The 15,945-nt window shown below is 40.1% G+C and overlaps 1 protein-coding gene across 1 annotated transcript in view; it reads right to left on the reverse strand.

The window, feature by feature from the left end:
* The window catches only part of SEMA3C (semaphorin 3C), a 155,466-nt gene extending 153,245 nt beyond the window's left edge, over positions 1–2,221 (reverse strand). The window contains exon 1 of the mRNA XM_067564544.1: positions 1,991–2,221. The gene's annotated coding sequence lies outside the window, so the exon portion shown is untranslated. The remainder of the gene's footprint in view (positions 1–1,990) is intronic.
* Between the last annotated feature and the right edge of the window lie 13,724 nt (positions 2,222–15,945).

A 15,945-nucleotide genomic window follows, 5' to 3' on the forward strand; every position in this document is an offset into this window, starting at 1 on the left:
TGACCAACTTCTATCTTTTTAATAACAACCATCCCTCTTCTGCGTGCTATTTAGTGCCATCCAAAAGTGCTATCATAAAGAGAGTGCACCAATTCAATGGAAATTGAGTGCACTCAGCTCCTTGGAGTATGTGGCCCTTAGTGTCTGAGAATTTCCCCAGAGTGATAACACTAGAGACTGAAAGGCTTTTATATCCTGAGAACTGATATTACCTGGAGTGTGCTAGTACAAACTACCCCTCCCTGCACCTCAACTGTGCTCTAGCAGGACCATCTCTAAGGGTGAAGAGAGTAATTTTGTATCTGTGTCCATTCAGTCCCTTCCCTCTCTGGTGAGACCAACACCTGTCCTACAACAACTGGCTGTAACTTCCAACTAGTTTCATATAGGGCAGTAAACAGCTATCGGATGTGATGACTTCAAGGCAGTCCCAGTTTGGGTTGGTTTCACACAGTTGACTCAGAGGTGAAAGGCTCAGTGTCTCATTACAAGCCTCTCAGTCATCCAATATTCGCTTACTGTAAATCATTTTTATAAGAGCTGCAATCTGCACCAGAATTCCATTCTAAATTGCATGGGGAGGGGAGGAGAAAGAGAGAACTTCATTAACAGTCAGACAGCTTCAGCAGTGTTAACCCTTTGCAGCTGATCTGGAGTTGACCAATGTATCAAGATCAGGTGTTTCGGTGTTTCTCTGCTAACTGACAAAACCACTAATTCCGGGAATTTACCAAATACAGATCTGGAGTACAAAAGGAAACAAGTCATTTTGGAACAGCGCCAGTTAATTTTTAAGGGCTTGTTAACTAATACAATTATACTTGTATAGCCTTTGCCAAAAATAATTTTTAAAACAAACTGCACCAATTCCAATATTAACACTGCTTTGTGGGTTTTAAATTCAATACCCCACCACTAGCCCATGGGATAGCCTTCCACTGAACCCCCTTCAAACACAGAAATGCCACTAAATCCTGATAAGATTGCTTTGTTAGGCCAAAACAAATGGCCACTCATACCAAACATGTGATTTTAACAGATGCAATGGGATTAGTATTCTACAGTAGTAGTGCTATGCCTTCTTTGCAATACAGATGGGAAATAAAAGAGGGAAAACTATAGGGTAGTTTCTATTCTACTAATTCATATTGAGTGGAACTGTCAAAAATTTTTAAAAAATCCCTTCACCACTCTTCACTTCTCCTTCCACCTTCCCTGCTAATTCTAATGTAAACAGTTTTATGGCTGAAACACTGCTATACTTCACTGGTGAATTACACATTTCCACTGTTACACAGCAGTGACAGGCAATATAAGATCCAAATGATCAACTGCACTCTCCCGGCCCAGCTGTTAGATAGGTGTAATAAATGTATATTGCTGTCATAAAGGTATCTAAAGAGCCTTCTCTGACACGTGAGTTAAAGAATGGAAATATGTTGAATTTTAGGGATCTTAGGTCCCCTTGGCAATTGCAAATAAACTCATTTCAGTTCAGAATCCCAGTCTGGGCTCAAATCCCAGCTCTGTATTTATGTCTAGAAAGTCATCGTAGTGAAATCAATGTGTACAGCACATGATCTCGACAGGCAAGCAACTGCACTAAAAGCTTACACGTACTCCGCTTTAGCACAGATGCCAGAGGGAGGGTCCGGGTTTCATTTCTCACCGGTCGTTCCTATTTTAACAGGGTGAATAAGGAACTTGTTAAAGGTAAGAGGGGAAGCTGAATTCACGGGGAGTTCTTTCCTTAAAGAAATGCTCCACTACTTTAGAAAACTTCCCAGGAAAGCGCGGGGCAGGTGTCATAGGCTCCAGGCTGAATCCAGAATGACTCTCTGCACCTCAAATCATCCACTGGGAGACAAATACAAATTATGCGGTCGTGAAAAAAATGTATAATTGTAATGAACTCTGAGCCGTGGCAAAATTCAGCGACCCCATCTCCCATTTGTTACAGCGCTGAAAGGGAACTTGCAATCCTGCTTACCTAGCTGCTGAAGGGATCAGGAATGCGATGCCATCCAATTTCTCTCCGTTGATGGACTCCACTCCTTTTACCACTTCAATTCCAAACCGGCTTCACTGTAGAAAAGCTTTTTCTTCCTGCAAAGGGACTCCCGGGTTCTTTGTAAAATAATCCAGATTGCTGTAAGGCACCGGGAAGGCTTCTCCCGGTCCCTTTATTAAGCACCTAAGAGTGAATGGAAAGTAGCTGAGCGATGACGGTGAAAGCTTCGGTTTCCAATTACAGTCCCCACGCGCTCTGGTCCTACTGCCCTCCCCGCAGCAGAAGCAGTTATCCCAAGGCATCATTAGCTGAGCCAGTCGGGGCAGAGCTCATAAATATTGCAGCGGCCACACCCATGAGGAAGAGAGTGAGAATGAGAGACAGAGGGAGAGCGGAAAAGACAAGGAGAAGCACAGAGAGGTGAAAGCAGGGGAAGAAATGCAGCGCTGGCTTGTGCATAAAGATGCCAGCTCCCAGAATCAGTTTGTTTCACTCTCTGCAGAGGAGTCGGTGCTTAGGAGGGTTTCGTACAGTACTTGGAGAGCAGGCAGACAGACCCACTTTGGTCATAAATATGAACTTGCACAGTGCTTTTAAGTGGAAGAAAATGATTAAATCCTTTTAAGGAAAAGAGTTCTTTGCCGGATTCCAGGGCTGATTCTCTATCACATGCTTATAAACGCATGCCAAAGAAATAGACACATTTAATTTCCACAGCATGCCAGTGATCTGAGATATCTTTGAAGTAGAAAACAATCCTTGTTATGTTTATGACGGCTATTGTTTCCTATTATTATTCCCTTTGCACCCTGAAGCAAGTATTCTCTGTGACCCTCAGACTCTCCTTTTCTTCCTCCTCCTCCAACAATACTTTAACTCCACCTTACCTGCCTCAAAGGAATTTATTTCACAACCTTAGGTAGAAAGGCTATTCACGTTCAAATCCTGCAAACAGAAGTGTTTCAAACCTAAAAGTATGTTCTAAGCCAAGGAGAGGACTCCAAGGTTATGCGACATGCTTTGATCTTCATGTTAAAAATCCAATTCTGCCAAGAGCCAGATACATAAAGGTTAGGGAGCCGGGTCTCAGCACTGAGATTAACAGCATTTGCTGGAGAGGGATTGCAATATATTAAAACCCAGCAGAGGTCGCTATACAGAGGCAAAGTGGGTGCGGGGGGGGGACAACTAGTGATTTGACTAGGAGGAAAAAAATAGATGTAAAATCTGATTCTTGTAGGAGTGCTTTTCTCTTTAAAAATGGGGAGAAATGGAGCTTTTAAGAGGGGCAGATGATAGCACTGGCTAGCCCCATCTAGATTAATATTATCAACATTAAAAATAAAAATTGTGTCGATAGCTCCAAATATTTTAAACCGTATACAATTTTCAAAAGCACCTAAGTGATATACATGCCCAAATCCTGTTCAGTGAAAGTCTCCCTTTCAATGGGAGTTAGGTACTTTTGCAAATTTTACTCAAGGGGCTTTAAAAACAAGTATGAAGGGAAAAGCTTTAGAGTCAGAGTCTCGGCTGTACATCAGATGAGGATCTGTCACATGGTATAGACAAGCTCCGTGCAAGATTTCCCTGCACCCTTTTGTGAGTACACTGTACAATCAGCCTGTCTTGCAGACCCAGACCCAGCCCACTTCTGACCTAAGCTTACCATTCGTCCAAGTGAGTCTGCGCTAGAGCCCAGGTCTGTGCAGTACAGATGCCAGAAGGGAGCACTGTTAACAGCGACACTTCAGGGGAGCACTTCCTGAACAGTCTGGTAGCCATAGCACACTAAGTGGGAGGCCCTTTTGAAAGTGCCCATAATGAATGCATTGCATACTGCTAAAGTGCCCCACCTAAAGTCTGGCCTAAAACTCCCACAGGCTCTAGTCATCTTGTTTGAAGAAGTCAATAGTACTGTAGCAACCCATTGGCAGGAGGTACTGAAGGGCAGTACAGACTTAAGATATTTCTTTCACTGAACAAGTTTCACCAATTAATCTGTCTGTCTATCTAGGTACCTACATGGCTCTCATCGCTAGGCTAACTCATGTAAGTGCTCGCCTACATGACTAAGGGTTACCCAAATCTCTCCCATAATAAATATTATTATAGTAATCCTCAAATGATCTCCTCCAGTCCTCCTTCACTAGCCCAATAAAACTAATATTCTCCTCCAGTGAAAACTAGCCATAATATGAAGCATGTGTAAACCCAGAGAATTTTGCAAAATGGCAGATTCTGTTCCCACTGAACTCAAATGGGAGTTTTGCCGTTTGACATCAGTAGGCACAGAACTGGGCCTAGAGTTTAGCAATCCTGAACTGCTGCAGACCAGGCTCAGGCAGTGCAGAGTCTTGACGTCCTCAGCCAAATCAGATTCTCAGTGGTATAGCTGACCAAAAGGTTATATGGGCTCAAAAATTCCAAGGGAATGCCCCAACTTTACTCCCTGTACATTGCAGCTTATTACACTGGATCTCCATGACACAACCAACCCAAACAGCTATGAATGACAATTCAATTCCACAGGAATGGAGAAGAGATTAACTCCTGATTAAGACATTCAGTCTGTTCACTGAACAACTGGCTGATATGTCTGCCAGCACCACAGTGCTGATCTCTGAAATGAAATGATGGGTTCAAAAGTTTGACAAGCAGGTTCCGGGCAAAAAGATGGACTTCTCCGATCTGCATGTCATCTTTGTCTGTGTTTGAAAAGCCCCCACAACTGTGTGTGAACTGAACAAAACATAGGAAATGCAATGTCAAATCATACCAATGGACCACGTGGGTCAGTGTCCTATCCCCGACTTTAATCAGTACCAGATGTTTCACAGGAAGGTGCAGGAAACACCACAATTGAAAATTATGGAACGTGTTCACTGAGGGAAGTTTCTTCATCACAGCCACCCTAGTTGTGAGTTAGTAATGCTGGCCTAAAACAGGAGGGGAGGAGGAATTCAGGAAACATCACCTAGATTTTTGCCAAAAAATTAAAATGTTGATCCTTTTAATAAAACAAAAAAAATGTTATCAACTAGGATCACCAATCCACCAGCCTACCCCATTATACCTTTGAAAAAAAGGCAACTGAGGACAATTTTCAAATATATGTCGCTGTCAGCCTTAGCTGGAACCACTTGCATTTCTCAGTATTTTCACATGTGTAGACACTCGGGAATGCATGTGGCTACCTGTGTTCTTTTTTCAAATATGTTAGCTCAGTTAGAGATCCAAATGTCAGATGTAGCACTCAGGAAATATGCATGGATTTCTGACACTCCCTTGAGGTCTTTGGGTTCATAAAGCAACAAATGAACTATAAGAAGAGATATAAACACAGAACTTTAATCTGTGAGACGTAATCTTTTAATGCAAGGGAAACTATGCTTATTTTAGAAATCAAAATGCAAATCTTAAGTGTGAAAAAGCATGCTATATTAATTTGCTTGCTTTATTCGTTGCGTGTCTGAGAAAGAAAAGGAGACAGATGATTAACTTCACACCATATTTTACAACTCCACACATCTGGAATGAGTGAAATGGTTAAAGTTTTATTTTAATTGTATTGCAATAAATAGCATGTGTTAGTGTCATGCACAGACAGTGGAATGGAAATTACTTTTCCAAACTATGAGGTGGGGTTGGAGTATTTACTGGAATGAATCAGGCCTATGAGTGAAATGAAAGGTATGCAACACACTTGCTTTCCTGGCTGCAGATTTTAAAGCCAAACATAGAGATACAAATGGCTGAAGAGAGGCCCAATTCTGCAGATGATTATTCATTATTTATATAGTGCACACAGCATGGACTTTAGAGCCCAGTTGTGGTCTCACATACACCACATTTACTATGGCACCACACCACTGACTTTGATGGAGTTAGGCCAGGTTTACATTATCTATGTTAAAACAGAATCACCTCTTGATCTTTGCCTCAGATTATTCAATCTAAGGTCCAATTCCTGCAAACAGATCAGCATGGGCAAACCCTCATGCCTACACCAAGCATGCTGAGAACCTGCTGACTTCATTGTGTCTCTGCGCAGGTCCAGGGTTCCACCCACACAGGTGGAAATGATGGCAGCAAATAATAAGGGGATAGGTGGAAGGGGAGGGGGGGAAGGGGTTATAACTTGTATGTTCTATTGCTTTCCCTTCCCCTGTGTCTGTTTTGTCTATTTAGATTGTAAACTCTGTGAGGCAGGACTGCCTCTTAGTGTACGTGTGTACAGTGCCTAGGAGAATGGGGTCCCTCTCTTCGTTATCATTTAGAATTTGTTATTCTGTTTGCAAAACGGAGTAAGGGTGGTGGAAGGGTTAAAGGAGGCAGGCGGAACGGGTGAAGGACCATACCGTTTCAGGAGATGAGTGATGCAGAAAAGAAGCAGAAAGGTGGTGATGGAGAGAAGGAAGACAGGGTAGTGGTGAGAAGCGGGTGGCTGAATGCAAGTGGCATGATTGGATCGGCAGTAAAGAGCTATTATGAAGATCAAGAGGTGCAGCAATCAATTTCCGTTGTCACACAAACACTGACTTTCAAATCAAACAAGATCAAATGCCAGCTGTGATAAAAGACACAAGCATTAGCTGATAAATACACAGTAAAACCACCATCAAACACAATCCATTGCTGGCAATAAAATGAAAAACAATTGCATACACAGCAAGTGTCCAGAGCCCAAGTGACAAGAGTGAGTGAGGTCAGCCTCCCTCTCTATTACTGCTCACACACCAGTGTAGCATCAGAGCTCCTCACCGAAACACAGGATCATCAGGTGGATGGTTCAGATTTGATCTCCCCTCGGTTCTCTCCTTTCTTCCCCAGATAGGAGGAATGGACAGGATATGAAATATATCTATTTTTTGTTGTGATAAAGCTGTGTCAGAAGGGTTGTTTTTTTTTCCCTGAGGGCAGCAAGATACAGTGTCATTCATCTTTTTATTCCTGAAATTGCAGGAGACTGTGAGGATGCATCTGCTGCTTTGTGGTGTGTATGGTGCCTCTGAACGACCAGGGACCTCTTATGGTCCCTGCACTCAGAGTGCAAGAGCTGGTCAATGGGTTGACACACAAGAGTAAGGCATGGGCTCCTTCTGAATGAAGGGGGTTTTGTGGTGAGGCCCTGTATTAAGAGAAAAGGCAGAAACCTATGCACCTGCTCTTGTGTAATTGGTAATACTAATAATACACCAAACATTTTTTTTACCTACCACAGTGAGCACTGTGAAATTTGGTTTCTACAAAACACATGCTCTACTCGCAACATATTAGGGAAATTAACATAGGAACAAGTTCAGTTCATCAACTTAACAAAAACCATTACTGGCCTACAATGGGTGTGGAGCACTACTCCCCTATTGTCTCAGAGAGAAGCACTTTGGGTCTCATTTTGCAAGGTTTCAATTGTCTCCAAGGCAGTGCTGAATGCACTCCGAAGAACTTGATGGTGCCCAGCATCTCACAGGGACATGCGCTGTCACTGTACTGGTTGTAAAGTCACCAAGGGAATCAGGTTAGCTGCAGATACTGCTGCATCTGTGGGAAAGGTAGAGCCTGCACCACTCACCTGTGCTGCTGGTGAGCTGACATGCCTCCATGAATTCTCTCCTCACACAACCGCATTAAGGCTCCCTGTGAAGGTGCACTAAATTGGTCATGTCCTCCACCCCCAGCAACCGAGTGCAACTGTGCAAGGTCAGTTGTGTAACTAGAGCCTAGGAAGGTGGATTTATTACAGGCACCATATTTTGGTTTATGTTTTTTTTTTTAACAGACATAACAAGTTAACACTTCTTTTGCTGGTGGACGAATCAGATGGTATGAAAAATGTATGTTTTAGGAAGGATTTGAATAATGAAGGGATGGATGATTGGCACACCAGGGATGGCTCCAGGCTAAAGGAGGAGCAAAGAAAGTATGCAGAATAAGGTGGCAGAGGAATACAAAAAACACAGTATTTTTGTAATGGAGGTACTGAGAGGCCTCAACCAATATCTGAGCCCCACTGTGCTGGGAGTGAGAGACAGGCTGTCTAGGGAGGAGCTTACTATCTAAACAGACAGGACAGAAAGGGTGAGAAGGAGAACAGGGGCACAGAGAGTTGTGATGACTTGCTTAAGCTCACATAACAGGTCAGTGGTGGAACTGGAAATAGATCCCAGATCTTCTAAGTGCCTGTCTGCTGGCCTGCAGTGCAGCAGGCTGAGCCACCCCAAAGGGAGTATGATCACCCTGTAGGAAGGGGATTTTTTGCAGTAACTTTCCCAACATTATTTTGCAACTATCAATATTTATAGAACATTTTCAACCACCTGTTTGAAAGGACTTGTGAATTGTTTTCAAAATTCATTTTTTGGTTTGAAACACACTCCGAAACACCTGAATATATAATGCTTTCCTCCACCAATTTTGTCACTGTTAATATCACAAGCCCCAGGCCTCAACCCTTCCCTTTTCCCCGCCCCCTTTTCCCCATGGTCCTTATCCTGTTAAACCTGGCCACCTTTGGTTCATTTCACTGTCTGTGTACCACCTCTGAGCTCTAGTGTGGGTGCTTCTTAGACTGTTGCCCAGCATGCACCAGGGTAGAGTTCTCATGCTGTTAAATTTTCTTTAAGGAATTTAAGCAGCAGGAAGAATATAATTGCCAAAATCTGCTCAGAGTTACATTTGTGTAACTCCAGATTAACTTCATTAAGGGCGTGATGTAAAGCGTTCAGACTCTATGGCATGTGATTTATTCTTTTTACACCAAAGAAACTGACCAAAGAATTTGTCTGTGTACTTGGAATCTGGAGGACATTCTTTGTTCACAGCAGATTATCATAATGTGTCCTTTTACATTCCTCAAGAAGGCTGTTGCATTGTTTGATATGTATCAAGGTTTGTCTCAGAATAAAAACAGTATACAAATTGTATTTTATGGATGTTGCAGCTACAGTATTGATCTCTTTGTTGCTGTATTGTTTTGAAACAAGTGCGTTCTTCCAAGGCACTAGACAAGGCAAACTTCAAATGCTGTATGTATTATATATTAATGTGAGAGCTCTTTCTCTCTCCTTATACATATTTATAAAATGTCTTTGAATGCTGAGGTATAAGAGTGACAGTCACTTCTTTTATTCTACCATGCCCTCAGTGCAAAAGATATTTTGGAAGACAGTTCAAAAACATTTTTGCTGGATAGCAAATTATTGAATTCTTCTTGAGCAAACCAGTCCCATTGGCTCCAGTGGTACTTCATGCACGAGTAAAGTGAGCAGGCTTTGATTCTTTAAAATGCAAGCCTCTGGGGCTAGATCCAGTGTCCATTGAAGTTAATAGGAGTATCTCCTTTGACTTCAGTGGGCATTGTATTTGGGCCCTTGAATAAACAGAAGGGATATAGGCTAATTTTAAAAATTAACTAAGAATGGCAATAGCCCATATAACACAAGCTATGTTCAGGCAAAATTTCTATTACCCTCAATAGTTGTTTTATTGACTGAATGAGGACTGAGCAAGGGCCAAAGGGTCGTTGTGTATTCAGATGACATCTATGCCTAATCCTGCATTTCTTGCCTACTCAAAGTTTAACACTGACTTCTGTGGAAGTTTCAGTGCATAAGGAATGCAGCACTGGATCCATAATATCATTATGAATTGAACTTCAGAGTTCTCTAATACAATGAGAAATTTCTCCTGCTTTAAATTAATCCTTGGCTTCCTGTTCAAAGAACCACAATTGAAAGTGAGTCTACATTTAAATCTCCCCCCACACACAGTATAAGCACTTGATTAAATATTTGTCTTTTTTCCCATCTCTCTCTCTCTTTCTCCCCCCGCCTCCCCTCAAACAGCTGTTAATTGAATATTGATATGTATTTATTAGCAGCAAGTCGATTTATGCCAAAAAGAAGGACAAAAATAATCTATATTTTGGATGGCAGCCAGAGTATAATATCCTTTCCATGGTTACACCTTCATCAGTAAAAATTCAATGTCACGAGGAAGAAAACCAAGAGCTTTTTCTTGTAATATCAACTTTTCTAAAAGATTAAAATTTGTTTGTGGAAAACCAAAGCTATTGCAAAATACGGTAGAAGAGTTCTAGTGAAATTAGATATAAATGTATTTTATATTAGTATTTCACCACAGTTTTGTCTATTTAGTCAACAGTTTGTTTACATTATGAATGTCTCCAGAAATCAGCAATAGTAGTTTGTTTTTAGGAATCATTAATGTATTTATGTAATCCTTCCCATTTCCTCCACAAAACAAATCTTGCTGAATTGGCCCAGAACACTGACCAAAAAGTTGTGGAAAGAGTTTCCTATCATATCGACACATGTAGTAGTTTCAAGACTTGGATTTTCTTCACAAATTTCAAATAAGTGGAAAAAAATAGGGATTTGTTTTGGTTATCAGTTATTACTGTTATGCAATGCACGGAATATTTGACTTCTTTCTTTCTTTCTTTCTTTCTTTCTTTTCCAGTGAAGTTTAGTTAGTTTACTCAAATGTGAAATCAGAATGTGAATGACCTCAGACCAGTTGAATTTTGAGGAAACCTTATGTTTTGCCATAAGAGGGCATTGCTTATGCACTTTGAGTAGAACATTCATTTTGCCCTATTCATAGACATTTTAAAGGACGACAGTGCCTACATTCATTGGTCACTGGAGGGAAATGCTGAGGCCTTTGTAGACTTTGCACTTTGCACTCATTAACATGTTGGGAGTCTGGCATGATTAAGTAGGACAGACATAGATCCTTTACTTGAATTTGGTTCCTTGGCATATTGAAAACACATGGGAAAACTAGTGAAGAGGCAAGGTACTCCTGCTGCAGCTGAGGAGTGAAGACACTATCCATGCCAACTGAAGAGCCACTCCCCGGCGCAGGTACTCCACCTCCCCAAGAGGCAGTAGCTATGTCAATGTAAGAAGCTCTCCCACTGACAAAGTGCTGTCTACCCCTGGGTCAGGTAGCTATAGCTATGTTGCTCAGGGGCATGGATTTTCCACACACCTAAGTGACATAGTTATACCGACATAAGTTGAGGGTGTTGGCCAAACCTTAAAAATCGCCACTGGAGAAGTCAAAGCCAAAAACATGGTGTTTTGAATTATGATCCCTTTTCAGGAAAGGTGCTTAAGCAGATACTTAACATTATGCACTTGTTTAAGACCCCATTGAAATAGATGGGCCCTAGCACATGCTCAAAATACTATCTTTACTGGGGGTCAATATTTGTTACTTAGATACAAATTTTCAATTTGGGCTAGAAAAATGTAATATACAATATAAGGTTTCAGACCAAGAGCAAAAGTTGTTGTTTTAGCTTTACTAACTTCCTAAAACATCCATTTAGCAGACAGTGGTAATGAAAGCAAAAAGAAGTTTATTGTCACACACACACGCAGGTCTCCAAATAGAATGTAAAATATAATTGCACAGACCACCATATTTTCATAACAGCAGCCAGTTACACACGGATGATGTTCTAACAGGCACTGAATGATCTTTATGCAAGGTTGACTCCAGTGAAATCAGTATGTTCAACCAGGGATAAATTTGGCTCATTGTGTCAGTCATTATGGGCTTAATCCAAAAGCCACTGAAGGTAATGGAAATGCTCCTGTTAAATTCAATTAAAGCGTCCTCCTTTTAAAACAAGAAAAATCACTACAGAGATTAACATGCTGTATACTAACAGCCCTGAAAGAACTGTTGCAGTTTTGGTTTCAGTCATGCACTCGACTGTGCGCAGACACAAAGGTGCATTGTAAAGTGCGTTGCAGGCTTGGGGCTACAGACCATAAATTGCTTGAAGTAGTGATTGTCTTTATTTTAGCCTTCTAAAGTATGGTTGCTTGCTAACAAATAGAGATGACTTAGGAACAATAATGAATTAATATTTGGAAGGAGCATCTTGTTTAAAAAATTTTTTTTCAGGTAATGCGAAGGTTCAGTTCAAACCAACACCACAGAGAAATTTCAATTAAGGCACAAACAGTTGCCTGAACAATACAAAATGTGTTGTCAAGTGTTGCAAATGACACCAAATATATATTGTGTTTTGCAATATCCTGGAACAGTGGGGTAAGTTAAGGGTGTATTTATATCTGGTGGCTTGAACACTGTTCTTAGATATTTATGACTTCATATGTAGTTTTGTATTTCATTGTCCTCTTTTCTAAAATTCTCTCATTTACAATGTGATTTCCCCCTTTAAATCACTGTCACGAAGAAGCATATGTCTCAACAATGTGACTTTTGACAAACAATTCAAGTTCTCTAAGATATATTTGGATTTTGACCAGCCTGTCAGATCTGTTTCCCCAAGGACAATTCACACTGTGAAATCCTGACTGGTATATAACTGACAAACACAAAAATCTAAATCCATCCCATCATTCATTAATGCAAGGCAGGCTCAGAGTTGAATTTGATTACTTTGGTCTAAAACAGATCTAGTTTTATGAGGGTTCCACAATCAGAATTATCTATAAACAAATTTTGTCTGGGAAACATTTAGGATTCTCAACAGGATATTTAAATTTCAGTGTATTTCACGTCTTCATTTTATGCTTATTGTATTTGAAGTTGAAGGGCCAGATCTTCAGCTGATGAAAAAAAGAGTGCAGTTCTATTGAAGTTAATGGAGCTACACTGATTTAAAGCAGCTGAGGATCTGGCTTGAAGAGTATTGTTAGATCATCGAGTACATACCTGTGTATGAACTGAATACAGACCCCAGGAGTGGACATATTAATTGATACCATCACTGTCTATGAAAAATGAAAAATATTTTTCTTATCTATGGAATCCTGCATCATGACTTCATTGCTTTTTCACAGCCATTCCTGTGTAGGATGAATGCCAAGATTTTTGTGCACTGAATCAGGTAACAAGATCTGAAATGACAAGCTACATTATGGGCCCAAGGCCAACGTGCAAACAGAGTCATTTGGTATGCTTATTTATGACAGATTAGGATCATAGGACTCAGTCCTTGTAGTGATAGACTCAAAGAGCTCAATCTATTTAATTCAACAAAGAGAAAGTTAAAGGGTGAGTTCTCTCAAGCAGTCCTAGGCCATGTTCCAGAATGTCATATTTTGCCTATAATGTTGTACAAATCTATCAAGCCCCAGACAGTGGCTCAGAGAGGCAGCATATTTGTAAGAGGCTCTTCTTGGAAAACTTAATTACAACAGAATCTAGGTGTTTACTACGAAGAGTCTCCACTTCTATTCATCCAAATAAAAACACTGAATAGAATTTCATGATGTTTACATCCCCTTTTGCCTGCTTCCTGCAAGTATTCAGAAGAGCAATTCTTGTTTGCAAGAATGTTCTTTTAAAGCAAAAGTCTCATGAACATTTGTGACACTGTTATTCTGACTGAAGGGTTTGCTCAGCCATCCTGAAACAGCCCCAATTACTTACTGTAGCTCTTCTCCATCTACAGTCAGCCAATCTAAGAGCAGAAACAATACTATTTGACTTAGATGACCAATCACAGAGCACAAGAAGTGAATTATGAATGGTGAATACTGAAAGCAATAGTCTTAGCAAATGGTTGGCGAACACTCCATATACTAAAATGTATTCACATAAAAATAATTGAATAGCTCTGAAAAATAAAAAATTCATAAAAATCAATGTCTATTCACAAACTATCCATGGAGAGTAAATAGGGCTCAATTTATTGAACACATTTTTCGTTCTGAATAGCTTGCCTGGTTCAATTTCCAGCTTATAAAGGATATTGATTTCCCTGATGTGGTGTCAAAATACATATTATTTTTTGTCCCATTTGCACTCATTTGGAGTTGGGACATGCTAATTCTCTTCTTTGACTGTTACACAACGGATGTTGACAACAATCTACTATGAAGCATCTTTAGTAGCTGAGATCTTTTGCCCTTCTTAGCTTCTGGCTTTCCGCTGCTCTAGACTTTGTGTAGTGACACCTATGCAAAGTGGATGCAAAACATAGTCAAATCAAAACGGTAAGATTTTAACACTCCCTTTGGACAGGTGTAATAAGTACATGTAGCGTATGGCTATAAAGATGAAGGCCCATTGTGTCACTGTTTTTGACTAATATATCTTTCATAACAGTTCTTCAGTTCACTTGCATCAGGAAAATAAACTTCCAACATATATTTTCATCAATGAATCTTTTGTGGTATTAATGAATTTTGGTCACATGGGCACGGAGGATATGTATGCAGATCAACTTTCTTCTCTATGGACTGATATTGCTCTATTATACACCCAGACCCATGTGTATTCCACCCAGAAGGATTTTTTCATGAATGATACAAGGAAAACTTCAAGGTGAAAACGTATAAGTTTTTCTCTCCATCTCTATCAACTCCTGTGAGATAGAAGGGTTATCTGGCTTGACATCAGTAACAGATAAATTGAAAATGCACAATAGCAGCCTTTTGCTCTAGAGGAATTCAGTACCATAAATCTAAGTTAACATCCTTGGAAAAATTACAAATCCAACATCTAGTTATTATCACAATCTAAAGATGTCAGAGGAATAAAATATACTTTTTACAGTATTATGGATTTTTAAATGCAAACAGATAAACATAATGACTAAAAACATAAGAATATAAGAACAGCTATGCTGGGTCACATCAGTGGTCCATCTAGCCCAGTATCCTGTCTTCTGAGAGTGGCCAATGCTAAGCGCTTCAGAGGGAATGAACAGAACAGGTAATCATCAAGTGATCCATCCTGTCAGTCATTCCCAGCTTCTGGCAAACAGCAATCCCTGAACATCTGGCTAATAGCCATTGATGGACCTATCCTCCATGAACTTATCTAGTACTTTTTTGAACCCTGTTATAGTCTTGGCCTTCACAGCATCCACTGGCAAGGAGTTCCACAAGTTGACTGTGTGCTGTATAAAGAAATACTTCCTTTTGTTTGTTTTAAACCTGCTGCCTATTAATCTCATTTGGTGACCCCTAGTTCTTGTGTTATGAGAAGGAGTAAATAACACCTCCTTATTTACTTTTTCCACAGTCATGATTTTATAGACCTCTATCATACCCCCCCTTAGTCGTCTCTTTTCCAAGCTGAAAAGTCCCAGTCTTATTAATCTTTCTTCAGATGGAAGCTTTTCAATATGCCTAATCATTTTTGTTGCCCTTTTCTGTACCTTTTCCAAATTTCAATACATCATTTCTGAGATGGGTCGACCAGATCTGCACATGCAGTATTCAAGATGTGAGCATACCATGGATTAATAAAGAGGCAATACGATATTTTCTGTCTTATTATCTATCCCTTTCCTAATGATTCCCAACATTCTGTTAGCTTTTTTGACTGCTACTGCACATTGAGTGGATGTTTTCAGAGAACTATCCACAATGACTCCAAGATCTCTTTCTTGACTGGTAACAGCTAATGAAACATCCTGCTTTATTTGGTACTAATGATTAAAAACCCTTTTAACCATTAGTGTCAAAATAAATTCAAACCCTTTATTACTGAATGCTCGCAGACAATCCCATCAACTAAAATAGAACCTTTTAAATAACATGGCTGCATAAATCACCTCTATTTAAAATCCAAAATTTATTTTATAAATCGCCTCCTCAATATGAGACAACATAGTCTTCTGGGTAACTGAGCACGGTGTGCTAGTTGTGGATGTATAATTTACAGAATTTGCTTATTCTTGCATATCTGTCTAATATAAATACATAGGTATTTCTAGATCATTGCTCACCCTCACATTTAAGTTTAGGTGCACATGGTATTATTGTGCAATTTTAATTTAGGATAGCAATTTATTGGGGAAAAAACGTGGCAGAGTATTCTATCAGTGCCTGTTCAGATATGTCACTGTTACTGCTTAAAGAAAGCAAGTTAAAGAATGTGGGCCAAATCCTTAGCTTCCCTGACTTCGACAG

This window comes from Emydura macquarii, unplaced genomic scaffold (genome assembly GCF_026122565.2).
Source record: "Emydura macquarii macquarii isolate MOO-44397 ecotype Brisbane River unplaced genomic scaffold, CSIRO-AGI_Emac_v2 contig_2636, whole genome shotgun sequence".
In the NCBI taxonomy this organism is placed as follows: domain Eukaryota; kingdom Metazoa; phylum Chordata; order Testudines; family Chelidae; genus Emydura; species Emydura macquarii.